The sequence below is a fragment of the Scyliorhinus torazame genome, chromosome 18 (genome assembly GCF_047496885.1).
Source record: "Scyliorhinus torazame isolate Kashiwa2021f chromosome 18, sScyTor2.1, whole genome shotgun sequence".
Lineage (NCBI taxonomy): Eukaryota > Metazoa > Chordata > Chondrichthyes > Carcharhiniformes > Scyliorhinidae > Scyliorhinus > Scyliorhinus torazame.
The window spans coordinates 57,519,440-57,530,106 of NC_092724.1; positions in this window are offsets into that span (position 1 = coordinate 57,519,440).

Genomic DNA, 10,667 nt, shown 5'->3' on the forward strand with positions numbered 1-10,667 from the left:
AACGGCCGAAAACACATCCACGGGAGAACAGAAATTGCAAGTCCTGCACTCGAGGGTGAGCCTGGAAATTTACACCCTCATCGAGGACGCGGACGACTTCGATGCAGCAATGGAGCTGCTGAAAGGACATTATATTCGCCCGATAAACCAGGTCTACGCCCAAAATCTGCTAGCAACAAGGTGACAAATCCCTGGGGAATCGCTGGAAGAATTCTACCGTGCGCTCCTGGTGTTGGGGAGAAACTGCAGCTGCCCGCAAGTTTCGGCGAGCGACCACACAGAACTCTTGATCCGGGACGCTTTCGTGGAAGGTATGCTGTCCTCCCAAATCTGCCAGCGATTCCTGGAAAAAGACACCATAGGCTTCAAGGAGGCATGGGCCCTTGCAGGCTCCCTGGATGTGGCCTCCCGAAACGCCCGCGCTTTTGTTCCCGACTTCGCGTTAGCCCCTTGGGCAGCATGGAACTCCTCCGCAGCCGACGCTGAGACATCTCCCATCCCCCCACAAGCTTGTGCTGCAAGGCGGCCTGGCAACCCCGGGGGGGGGGGGGGGGGGGGGGCCCGCTTCTACTTTTGCGGGCAGGCCAAGCACCCCCGGCAGCGCTGCCCGGCCCGCGCATTCACCTGCAAGGGATGCGGTAAAAAGGGCCACTTTGTGGTGGTATGCCAGGCCCGTGCGGTCGCCGTGGTCTCCGGTGGTGAATGCGGACCGCCACCACAAACCTCGCCACGGTCCCCGTGCGGTCAGCGGGCGCTGCCACCATCCTCCTCTAGGGCCAGGTGCGGCCCCCGGGTGCCACCATCTTGTCCTGTGGACGCCACGTTCGATGGATGGGTGCCGCCATTTTGTGCACCCCCAGCCATGTGCGACCAATGGGACCGCCATTTTGGATGGACTCCCAGGACTCCAGCTTGGCTGACCGCAGACTGCCCGAAGAGAACACTCAACTGCTGCGATTAGCCTCGGTGACCCCGGATCAGTCCCGGCCTCGAACACTCTCAACTGCTACAACAGTACTAATCAACGGGCACGAGATGTCCTGCTTAATCGACTCTGGGAGCACGGAGACCTTCATACACCCCGACACGGTAAGGCTCTGTTCTCTCCTCGTCCACCCCGTTAATCAAAAAATCTTCCTGGCCTCCGGTTCCCACTCAGTAAAGATAAAGGGTTTTTGTGTAGCAAACCTCATAGTCCAGGGAAGACAGTTTAAAAATTACCGGCTCTACGTTCTTCCCCACCTCTGCGCAACCACACTCCTAGGTTTAGACTTCCAGTGTAATCTCCAAAGTCTAAATTTCTAATTCGGCGGCCCTATACCCCCCTCACTGTCTGTGGCCTCGCGACCCTCAAGGTCGATCCGCCTTCCCTGTTTGCGAACCTCACCCCGGATTGCAAACCCGGCGCCACCAGAGCAGACGGTACAGTGCCCAGGATCGGATCTTTATTAGGTCAGAGGTCCAAAGGCTACTGAGGGAAGGAGTCATTGAAGCTAGCAACAGTCCCTGGAGAGCTCAAGTAGTGGTGGTAAAGACCGGGGAGAAGCATAGGATGGTCATCGTCTACAGTCAGACCATCAACAGGTTCACGCAGCTGGATGCGTACCCTCTCCCCCGCATATCCGACCTGGTAAACAGGATCGCGCATTACAAGGTCTTCTCCACGATGGATCTTAAGTCAGCCTCCCACCAGCTCCCCATCCGCACTAGTGACCGCAAATATACTGCCTTCGAGGCAGATGACCGGCTCTATCACTTCTTAAGGGTTCCCTTCGGTGTCATCAACGGGGTCTTGGTCTTCCAGCGCGAGATGGACCGAATGGTTGACCGGTACGATTTACGGGCAACATTCCCGTATCTTGATAATGTCACCATCTGCGGACACGACCAGCAGGACCATGACACCAACCTCCGCAAATTGCTCCAGACCGCAAAGATCCTTAACCTTACGTATAACAAGGATAAATGCGTGTTTAGCACCGACCGCCTAACCATCCTCGGCCAGGTAGTGCGAAATGGAGTTATAGACCCCGAGCCTGAAAGCATGCGCCCCCTTATGGAGTTCCCCCTCCCTTACTGCTCCAAGGCCCTGAAGCGCTGCCTAGGGTTTTTCTCTTACTATGCCCAGTGGGTCCCCAACTATGCAGACAAGGCCCATCCCCTGATCCAATCCACAGCTTTTCCCGTCAATAGAGGCCCGCCAGGCCTTCAGCCGCATCAAAGCAGACATTGCAAAGGCCACGATGCACGCCATCGACGAGCCCCTCCCCTTCCAGGTCGAGAGCATCGCGTCTGACGTAGCTCTGGCGGCCACCCTCAACCGATAATGCACAGCGGGGCAAGATAAAAAACGATAAGATCTTGCGGTGGAGGATCAAACTCTCCACCTACAACTACGAGATCTTGTATCGTCCCGGGAAGCTAAACGAGCCTCCTGATGCCCTGTCCCGTGGCACATGTGCCAACGCACAAAAGGACCGCCTCCGAGCCCTCCACGAGGACCTCTGCCACCCGGGGGTCACTCGCTTTTTCCACTTTATCAAGATCCACAACCTGCCCCCTACTCCATCGAGGAGGTCAGGGCAGCCACCAGGGACTGCCAAATCTGCGCGGAGTGCAAACCACACTTTGACCTGGCCAGAGAAAGCACACCTGATAAAGGCTTCCCGTCCCTTTGAACGCCTCAACATGGACTTCAAAGGCCCCCTCCCCTCCACCGACCGCAACACATACTTCCTGAACGTGATTGACGAGTACTCCCGCTTCCCATTCGCCATCACCTGCCCCGACATGACCGCAACCACCATCATCAAGGCCCTCCATAGCACCTTTGCACTGTTCGGGTTCCCCGCTTACATACATAGTGATAGGGGGTCCTCCTTTATGAGCGACGAATGTTTGAGGGTAAATCAACATCTGACATGTGGGAGGCTTTCAAGTGTCAGTTGAAAGGAATTCAGGACCGGCATGTTCCTGTGAGGAAGAAGGATAAATACGGCAATTTTCAGGAACCTTGGATAACGAGAGAAATTGTAGGCCTCGTCAAAAAGAAAAAGGAGGCATTTGTCAGGGCTAAAAGGCTGGGAACAGACGAAGTCTATGTGGAATATAAGGAAAGTAGGAAGGAACTTAAGCAAGGAGTCAGGAGGGCTAGAAGGGGTCACGAAAAGTCATTGGCAAATAGGGTTAAGGCTTTTTACATGTACATAAAAAGCAAGAAGATAGCCAGGGAAAGGGTGGCCCACTGAAAGATAGGCAAGGGAATCTATGTGTGGAGCCAGAGGAAATGGGCGAGGTACTAAGTGAATACTTTGCATCAGTATTCACCAAAGAGAAGAAATTGGTAGATGTTGAATCTGGAGAAGGGTGTGTAGATAGCCTGGGTCACATTGAGATCCAAAAAGACGAGGTGTTGGGCGTCTTGAAAAATATTAAGGTAGATAAGTCCCCAGGGCCTGATGGGATCTACCCCAGAATACTGAAGGAGGCTAGAGAGGAAATTGCTGAGGCCTTGACAGAAATCTTTGGATCCTCACTGTCTTCAGGTGATATCCCGGAGGACTGGAGAATAGCCAATGCTGTTCCTCTGTTTAAGAAGGATAGCAAGGATAATCCAGGGAACTACAAGAGGGTGAGCCTTACGTCAGTGGTAGGGAAATTACTGGAGAGAATTCTTCGAGACAGGATCTACTCCCATTTGGAAGCAAATGGACGTATTAGTGAGAGGCAGCATGGTTTTGTGAAGGGAGGTCGTGTCTCACTTACTTGATAGAGTTTTTCGAGGAGGTCACAAAGATGATTGATGCAGGTAGGGCAATGGATGTTGTCTATATGGACTTCAGTAAGGCCTTTGACAAGGTCCCTCATGGTAGACTAGTACAAAAGGTGAAGTCACACGGGATCAGGGGTGAGCTGGCAAGGTGGATACAGAACGGGCTAGGTCATAGAAGGCAGAGAGTAGCAATGGGAGGATGCTTTTCTAATTGGAGGGCTGTGACTAGTGGTGTTCCGCAGGGATCAGTGCTGGGACCTTTGCTGTTTGTAGTATATATAAATGATTTGGAGGAAAATGTAACTGGTCTGATTAGTAAGTTTGCAGAAGACACAAAGGTTGGTGGAATTGTGGATAGCGATGAGGACTGTCAGAGGATACAGCAGGATTTAGATTGTTTGGAGACTTGGGCAGAGAGGTGGTAGATGAAGTTTAATCCGGACAAATGTGAGGTAATGCATTTTGGAAGCTCCAATTCATGTAGGGAACATACAGTGAATGGTAGAATCCTCAAGAGTATTGAAAGTCAGAGAGATCTAGGTGTACAGGTCCACAGGTCACTGAAAGGGGCAACACAGATGGAAAAGGTAGTCAAGAAGGCATACGGCATGCTTGCCTTCATTGGCTGGGGCATTGAGTATAAGAATTGGCAAGTCATGTTGCAGCTGTATAGAACCTTAGTTAGGCCACACTTGGAGTATAGTGTTCAATTCTGGTCGCCACACTACCAGAAGGATGTGGAGGCTTTAGAGAGGGTGCAGAAGAGATTTACCAGAATGTTGCCTGGTATGGAGGGCATTAGCTATGAGGAGCGATTGAATAAACTCGGTTTGTTCTCACTGGAACGACGGAGGATAGGGGCGACCTGATAGAGGTCTACAAAATTATGAGGGCATAGACAGAGTGGATAGTCAGAGGCTTTTCCCCAGGGTAGAGGGGTCAATTACTAGGGGGCATCGGTTTAAGGTGCTAGGGGCAAGGTTTAGAGTAGATGTATGAGGCAAGTTTTTTACACAGAGGGTAGTGGGTGCCTCGAACCCGCTACCGGAGGAGGTGGTGGAAGCAGGGACGATAGTGACATTTAAGGGGCATCTTGACAAATACATGAATAGGATGGGAATAGAGGGATACGGACCCAGGAAGTGTAGAAGATTGTAGTTTAGTCGGGTAGCATGGTCGGCACGGGCTTGGAGGGTCGAAGGGCCTGTTCCTGTGCTGTACTTTTCTTTGTTCTTTGTTCTTTGTTTGCGTCAATTCCTGCTCAGCAAGGGCATCGCCTCGAGCAGGACGACCAGTTACAATCTCCGGGGTAACGGACAGGTAGAGAGGGAGAACGGAACGGTCTGGAAGACCGTCCTACTGGCCCTACGGTTCAGGAATCTTCCAGTCTCCCGTTGACAGGAAGTCCTCCCGCATGCCCTCCACTCCATCCAGTCACTGCTTCGTACCACGACCAACCAAACACTCACGAATGTCTCCTTGTCTTCCCCAGGGAGTCCTCCTCTGGGACCTCGCTCCTGACCTGGCTGGCAGCTCCCGGACCCATCCTGCTCTGAAAACACGTGCGGGTGCACAAGTTGGACCCATTGGTCGAGAGGGTCCATCTTCTCCACGCTAACCCCTGGTACGCCTACGTGGCGTACTCCGACGGCCGACAAGATACGGTCTCCCTACGAGACCTGGCGCCCGCCGGAGCCCCACGCACACCCCAGCCACCAGTCCCACCCTCCCTCCCACCGGTGCACCCTACAGGAGGATCGGTCCTTCCGCTGGCCCCGTCTAGGCCCCCCCACCCACCGACGCACCCCGCAGATGCTCCCTTCCCAGGTCAACCGTTTTCCCCAACAGCGCCGTCTAGGGGTGTTGAAGCTGCCACAGAGATCGAGGCCACGCTCCCTGAGTCACAGACGCCCGAGCCTCCACCGGCGTCACCATCGAAGCATCGACGATCACAGAGGACGACCAGGGCCCCTGATCGACTGATTGCTTCATTTTAAAGTGTATACAGTTACCAACGCTGTACGGAGGTGTTACGGTACCTCCATAACTATAATTTTTACCACGTTACCATGTTGTAATATCAAGCCACCACCCCCGCCGGACTCTTTTTTAACAGGGGGTGAATGTGGTAGTCTGTGTAGAGGTATTACGGTACCTGGTAATGCTGGAACACCATTGGTAGAGATTGTATGTTTCCTATTGGTCAAGCTGCATGGTAGCTCCACCCTGCAAGGCAGGGTATAAGAGCCCGTGCCGCCCCAGCAGCCTTCTTTCTGTACCTGAGCTGCTGGAGGAAACATCTAGCTTATTAAAGCCTTCAGTTGGACTACAACCTCGCTTTAGTGGTCATTGATTGTGCATCAGTACTTTACCAGCCCCTGACTTCATGAAGAAGTCACTCATACTGACTGTTAAAGTTATCTTTCTTTATCTAACATAAAGTTATCTTCATGTATCCCAGTCTTAAAGTTCTCCTTGTCCTGTGGACGCTGTTTATCACTTCTTTGTGATGCCTCCCGAGAACCTCCCATGCCTGTTTTCCTTGCAATGTCTTAATATCAATCATCCTTGTTTCCCTGACTATCTCTGCTGTCTGTAATTAACTGACGTTATTTATACCAGTTTGCAACTTAATCCAGCTTATTGTTGTTCAGGAATGTGGCTAATTCAGCTAAAAGCCATTTTGTGTCTGTAGTACTGCAAATTCAGTTAACAGCCATTTTGTGTAGCTTCTTTTTAATTGCATGTCTGTACTTTATTTTAAAAAAAATTAATTTTAGAGTGCCCAATCCATTTTTCCAATTAAGGGGCAATTTAGCGTGGCCAATCCACCTACTCTGCACATCTTTGTCTTGTGGGGGTGAAACCCACGCAAACACGGGGAGAATGTGCAAACTCCACACGGACAGTGACCCAGAGCCGATATCGAACCTGGGACCTCGGTGCTGTGAGGCAGCAGTGCTAACCACTGTGCCATCACGCTGCCCCATGTCTGTCCTTTCTGATATTAGTAATTCATAGGTTATAAAATCACATCTATTCTTACAAATTGCCCCTTATACAGGCATCTAAGCCAGGGTACCTTTATCTAAAATCTTCTGTCTAAATCTGACTTCAACAGTACCCCGTTCCCAATAGTGCTCGCAATCCCCCTCTCTACCCCCTCCCACCCCCTACCTAGCCCCCACCCCCTCCCCCCTACCCAGAGCCCTCAGAGATCCTTTTTACCTCGCCCAGTGGCTCTTGATGCCCTTGGCGGGTATCCTCTGGGGGCTCTGGGGCCAGAGGGTCCTGGCTCAATTGTCGGCGACTCATGCCCAGCTGTGCCGCCCTATCCCGTGTGTTGCCTGGGAGATGCGGCCTCATGAGAGAGGTGGAATTCAGGGAGCTGGTGGCCACCGTCACCACTCCATGGGAAGGGTCTGGGTTGGCATTCAGCGCCTCCTCCTCCCGGTCGCTGCTCATAGGGCCCGTCTCAAGGGCCCTCACCTTGGGACGGAGGGGCGGCTGGTTTGAGCCCTGGCTGCCCCTGCATCATCTGGCTCTGTCAGCCCTAGTGGTTCCACATGATCCCCACCATGGTGTTGACGCCCTCAGCGATGCTCCTCAGTGACTGGGACATTCTCCGCAGTGCCTCAGCCATGTCCACCTGCGACTGGGACAAGCTCCGCAGCGCCTCGGCCATTCCCACCTGAAAGCGGGCCATGTCGCTTGGAACCTCATCAAGAATAGCCTGTTACCCAGTGAGTCGGACATTCTGCCCAGACCCTTAGCCATGTCTGTCGCCGACTGCGCGAGCCCTTGGACACCTTCACTCATGGTGCCGACGTCGTGCCCCAGGCTCTCCACTGCAGTTGCCACCCTGCAGTGTTGGCCTCGGTGCCACTCAATGCCGGCGCCATCTCCTGTGCCCGTAACCTCTAGGACTCCTCCAAGCGACTATGGATCTGCTGGAGTGATGCTGACATCTCCTCCTAATGTCCCGGCCACTCCCTATCATCTCCATCAGCTCCGGGTACCTCTGTTCCACAGGCTCAGCATCAGACCGGGACCCAGCTGGGTCCTGAGATCCAGCAGCCCTCCGACCGCTGTCTCACCTGAGACTTCCTGCATCCACCTGATGTACATCAGCAGCAGTGTGGTGCTCACCAGAATGTGTCTCAGAAACCTGACCACTAACATGTCCCACCAAGATAATAATAATCTTTATTGTCACAAGTCGGCTTACATTAACACTGTAATGAAGTTACTGTGAAAATCCCCTAGTCGCCACATTCCGGTGCTTGTTCGGGTACACTGAGGGAGAATTCAGAATGTCCAATTCACCTAATAACACGTCTTTTGGGACTTGTGGGAGGAAACTGGAGCACCCGGAGGAAACCCATGCAGACACGAGGAGAACGTGCAGACTCCTCACGGACAGAGAGGAGCCGGGCATGGAGAGTGGGGATGGCAGCTGTGCCGCGACCATTGTGGCATCCTTGGAGCTCTCCTCCGAGGTGTTCTCCTCAGAGTCAGGAGAGTGGGCCACCCAGGATGGGCTGGCGCCGTCGGCTGGAAGACCTGCCGGTGAATGTGGTCAGTGGGAGTGATGGGTCAGTCAGTAAGGCAATCACTACTCACGTTTGACAGGTCACCCGGTGGTTCCACACCTTTGCAGCGTCCGTCAGCTTGCACGTGGCTGACCGCTCTGTCCTCAGTCACCTCCAGGGTCTGCTCCTCGAAGGAAGTGAGGATTCTCATGTCTGGCACCCTACCGGCAGTTTTGGCCCTCTCCTGCCGATTGCGGGAGAGCTTTTCCTGAGGAGACACAGAGAGGGCATCGTTAGCCTCACGCGTGGTCCAGTGGTGGGAGAGGGGGTGTGAAGGCAGTGTTGGGGGGGAAGGGGGAGGGAGGGCTGGGGGTCACTTGGAGAGTTGGGAGGTGGATGCTCCCTTGGTGGGGGTGGGGGGGGGCGGGGGGGAGCATTGGTGTCTACTCACTCATGCTGCCCGGTGTAGGTCGTTGACCTTCTTCCTGCTCTGCTGGCCAGTCCTCTTGGTCATACTGTTGGAACTAACGTCTGCCGCCACCTCACTCCAGGCAGCACTGGCTGCCTTTTGGCTCACCCTCCGGAACTCCCAGAGGAACAGGACATCTCTCCTGGCCTCCACTGTGTCCAGGCACCTCCCCAGGTCAGCGTCCCTGAATCTTGGGGCCGGTCTCCTCGGCGCCATTATTGTGAGCTGGCTGAGGTTGGCTAAGCAAGTGCAGTTTAAGTGCCGCTCGACCTTGTCAGCAGGGGGCTGGCGAGTGCGGTCCCAGCAAATCGGCTGCCGAGGCGTTATTTGCGGCGAGAAGCCCGTCGGGCCTCGTTAAATAGACCAATTATCGTTGAATAGCGTTGCCGGTTTCGCTGGGCCGAGCGGTAATTCCCGCTCGCTACAACGCTTGGAAATCTTTCCGGAGAAAATCGCGCCCATAGTCTTTTGTAGTTTTGTGTACACCGTAATAAAACTTGTTAATTCCTACCCTATCGTGTGTTACTGTCGTCTCTCCCGTTCGGGTTCTACAACTACCACTGTGCTAAGTGGAATGGACTTCAAACAGTTCTATCAACACATGACTGGGCATCCGTGAGGCATTGTGGGCAGCAGCAGAATTGTACTCAACCACAATTTGCAACCTCATGGCCTGGCGTAACCCCCACTCTCCCATTATCACCAAGCTAGGGGGTCAACCCTGGTTCAATGAAGAGTGCAGGAGGGCATTTCAGGAGCAGCACCAGGCATACCTAAAAATAAGGTGTCAACCTAGTTGGGTCGACACATACTACATGTGTGCCAAACAGCATAAACAGCAAGTAATATTATGATTATTATTATTATTAATAGACTAATTTCACAAACAATGGATCAGATATAAGCACTGCAGCCCTGCCCCATTCAGACATAAATAACGATGGACAATTAAACAACTCACTGGATGAGGAAGTTCCTCAGATACCCTCACCCTTAATGATGAAGGAACCCAGTGCAAGCGATAAGGCTGAATCTTCAGCCAGAAGTGCCGAGTAGATAATCCATCTTGGCCTCCTCTGGAGAGCCCCAGCATCACAGATATCAGTCTACAGCCAATTCAATTTACTTCATGTGATATCAGGAAACAGCTCAAGGCATTTGATACTGCAAAGACAATGAGCCCTGGCAATATTCCGGCAATAGTATTGAAGAATTGTCTCCAATACTTGGTGCATTCCCAGCCAAGTTGTTCAAGTACAGTTACAGCACCGGCATCTACCTGGCAATCTGTAAAATCTCTCAGGTTAGTCCTGTGCACATGGAACAGGATAAATCCACCCTGGCCAATTACCGCCCCATCAGTCTACTCTCAGTCATCAGTAAAGTGATGGAAGGAGTCATCAACAGTGCTATCAATCGGCATTTACTCAACAAATACCTGCTCACTGATGTTCAATTTGGGTTCCATCAGGGTCACACTGCTGCTGGTCTCATTACAGCCTTGTTTTAAACATGGGCAAATGAGCTGAATGCCAGAGGTGAGGTGAGAGTGACTGCCCTTGACATCAAGGCAGTGTTGGACCAAAGATGGCATCAAGGAGCCCTGGCAAAAATGACATCAATGGGAAACAACGGAAAACCCCTCCACTGGTTGGAGTCATTTGGCACGAAGGAAGATGGTTGTGGTGGTTGGAGGTTGGTCATCTCAGCTCCAGAATATCAGTGCAGGAGTTCCTCAGGGTAGTGCCCTCGGCCTAATCATCTTCAGCTGCTTCATCAGTGACCTCCCTTCCATCATAAGGTCAGAAATGGGGAAGTTCGCTGATGACTGCACAATGTTCAGCACCATTTGTAACTCCTCACATACTTAAGCAGCCCATGTCTACCTGCAGCA